Raw genomic sequence first — 3,792 nt, 5'->3', positions numbered from 1 at the left:
ATATGATAATTACTAAAATCTTTTAAAGTGTTAAAAAATATCAACAATTTGAAGGTTATAGCTATCACATAGCATAATTAAAAAACTAAAAGTCTAATTCTTAAATAAATTTTTCAAATATTTAATGAAAAATTTTACATATTAAAAATATCAATACTCAATAATAAGTAGAACTTAACTATACACTACACATATAATAACTTAAACCTAAAACTCTAACTCATTGTCTTCTATACTATAAATATTAGTTTTTTAGAGATATAAAGCAAGAAGTGAGAAAGTTAAGTGATGAACCTATTCTTGCATACTTCTCATTCTTGATCATCGTCCTCTATCTTAAAATTTATCCTTGTTTTGTTTTATAGTGAATTAAGGTTTGTTTTATATATGTTTTAACCTATTAGTCTACATTAAAGATAAAATAGTTTACTAGGCAATAGCCTACAACACAAGAGTAACTTGTCAGTCTCCTATCTAAAAGGTCTTGTGTTCTTAAACTTAACATTAATAATAATTAATCTCAGCAAATAATAATTAATCTAGACTCTGGCCCATTACTGATAAAAAATGATAAAATATTTTATTTCAACAAATCAAAGCGCAACAACCAAATTTGAGTTCATACATATTACTTTAATCGTATAAAGATAATATATATTAAAATATACACACTATTAAGATATACATGGAAGGTTAAATTTATTTCCTTCACTGTTCTAATTGTCAATTTGGATTGGAGACCCATAAAAAAATACTCTCCTTGAATTGCACCGAATGAACATTATTTCTCTTTCAATAGATTGTGTATGTCTAATATTGAAGATAATAAATGTTAAATAACCTAACCACCAAGACCTGACTTAGTGACGCAAAGGAGTTGATCATAGCACTAGACTCCTTTGAAGCTTCGATTTGGAGGATGCTTCTAGTGGAGCTTGACTGCACGACAGGAATGGAAGTAGTAGGTGGAATTTTCCCAAACATGAGCTATTGTTGCCCCTAATTGCATTTAAAATGTTGAGTTGTGAGCAATTGGGACCCTTAAGTTGGAAAATGATGAATCTCCTTCCATACATCCTCCATCATCTTGTTCACAAAGCTCTGAGGCAATGTCAAGATGCCTTGTCGACTTAGCATTTGTTCTCAGCCTCCATCACCACTCTTTTCCACACTGCAGATGTTTTTAAGGTGTTTACCCATGTTCATGCTTCAACCCATGCCCCGATTATTATAAAGCTCATCAATTATCCACAAGTAAATGTAGGTTTTTCACACAAGCCCCAACTACAACAACACCACCATTGTTGTAGACAAATAGTAAGGAGAATTAGCACTAAAAAGTTCAAATCGGAGATTAGTCCCCTCGAAACAAGGATCTCATCAAGATAGCTAAATACAATTCAAAATGGAGAATTGGGCCCTTTTGCTACCAATAATTTGGCAAAACACATTGAACTCTAACCAATTGACCTCTCTTCCATGAAATTTCATACGCAAATTATTGTACCTATTTGGTCATTTCTTTTCATTTTCATCTGTATCACTCAACACCTTATGTCGCACTTCACTTCTCTTAGGGTCTCTTTGGCAATGAGAATATGAGTGGAATAAGCATATGTAAATTCTTAAAATTTGAAATTCTTTGTTTGGTTGCACCAAATTAGAATTGTGAATAGGAATACGTATTCCAATTTTGGCCCAAAAATGACCATTTGCAATTCCACCTAGATAGGTGGAATTGGAATACGTATTCCTATTCCAGTTTTATTAACTTTAGAAAACATAAATTTTTGGTTTTGTGAATTCCCCATCTGAACCAAACAAGAATAGGAATACATATTCTTATTTTCTATTCTAAAATAACAATTCCAAAATACGTATTCCTATACCCATATTCTTATTCCCGCAGCCAAATAGACCCTTTTACGAGACATGGAAACTGAAGTTCTATTCCTTCACCTTTTTTCTTGAAATTCTCTTTCACAGCCAAAATGAAAAGAGTGATCAACGAATGAAGAATGTGCAAGCATGTTGGAGCCGAACAGAGCTCGGGACAAACGTCTATAACCAGTCAGAGGTAAGCTTTCATCTCATAGAAGTGGGAAACATGCACGACTCAGATGATTTTAATCATCGCACAGGGTCTGAACATGATTTTCAACCAGCAATCGTGAATGTCATGTTGGGCTTTTTAGATAATGGGTGTGTGTGATGAAAAAAGGCGTGCACCAACGTCTTCCGCTCCTCCACATCTGGTGAGAGTGGCTAATGGATGCTTCTCCATTTATTCAAACGCGGTTCCCAACCAACCTACGCAGTTTTCTTCACTTATGTTAGGCCGCATGGTTTGTTTTTGTTTTTTTGCTTAATGCGTTGCTTTAGCGTACATCATGCACTAAGAATGATGAAAAGTTGGAAAGTAGATCGACGGTTCTCATTTGCTTCAATGGTAGTCATTTTGTCTAAATGATTTTCCACCATTGGATTCAAATTTTAGCTTCTCACATTCAGATAGAGGAACGCCTTTGGCGTAATTATTATTATGTTTTTTTTAGTGTTTAATGTGTTTAGTTCTTTGTCTATATTATGTATATTTATGCATCTATTTAATATAGATGTTTATTTTTATTTTATTTTTTGTTAGAAATTTCTATTAAATATTTGTAGATATTTGATATGGAAGTCTTATGGCTGAATTTTTTTGGCTAAAAGCAAAGGACTACCATTTATTTTTTTTAAATATATTTTTAATGTTGTAGTTTTTTATATTTACAAATTTTTAAAGTGTGAAAATTTTAGCTACCTTGGTATGGAAGTCTTATGGCTGAAACTTTTTGGCTAAAAGCCAAGAACTACCATTTAATTTTATTTTTTGTTAATATATTTTTTAAGTTAATAGTTTTTTACTTTTGCAAATTTTTAATATGTGAAAAAGTGAGCAACCCTAATGCTATAGGTAAAAATGTAAGGAGAAAATTTGATTTTTTGTTAAAATAATAGAATTAAAAATTAACAATGATAGCATAAATATTGTATAATGCTAACCACTTTATAAGCATCAACATATTGTTTTTGGAGTGTATGAGCATGATCTAGAAGAATCTAGCATGTTTCTATGGGAGACATTGGATGAATAACAAATCTGGGGGTTTTAGCTTATTATTGGACCTTATTCGTATGTGGATTAGAGAATAAACCAAAACACAAAAAGGTGTGTTTATTGTATTTGTCATAGCCTACCACTATTGCAATCACTTCTATTTGTATAGTGATTAATTCTTTTTATTTGAATGAATACAATCATTTTACATCAATTTGGTTGGCTCATTGGGGTGTTATAAGAACAAATTTGCAGGAAGCATACTCTAATATTTTTAGAAACACAAATATATAAAATATGAAATAAATTTTGAATTTAAGATTGAAGTAATTTTGGAAATAGAATGATAATTTCTATAATCTTTTTAAAAAAAAATCTTTCCTCTAAAATATGGAAAATATTAAAATATTGATTAATTATATTAAACACTATTACCAAATTAGAATTATTAAGTTTAATTTACTAGCTATCAAATTAAACTATAATTAAAGTACTATCTATATAATTAAACTATAATTATTAATTTTAATGTAATATTAAAATATTGATTAAATTACATTAAATACTACTACTAAATTATAATTGTTAAGTTTAATGTACTATCTATCTAATTAGACTATAATTGTTAAGTTCAAAGTAATATTAAAATATTGACTAAATTATATTAAATGCTATCCCCAAATTATAATAAT

This window comes from Cupressus sempervirens, chromosome 10 (genome assembly GCF_028749045.1).
Source record: "Cupressus sempervirens isolate cs-2001-9-10 chromosome 10, ASM2874904v1, whole genome shotgun sequence".
Lineage (NCBI taxonomy): Eukaryota > Viridiplantae > Streptophyta > Pinopsida > Cupressales > Cupressaceae > Cupressus > Cupressus sempervirens.
This window is presented reverse-complemented; position numbering follows the sequence as displayed.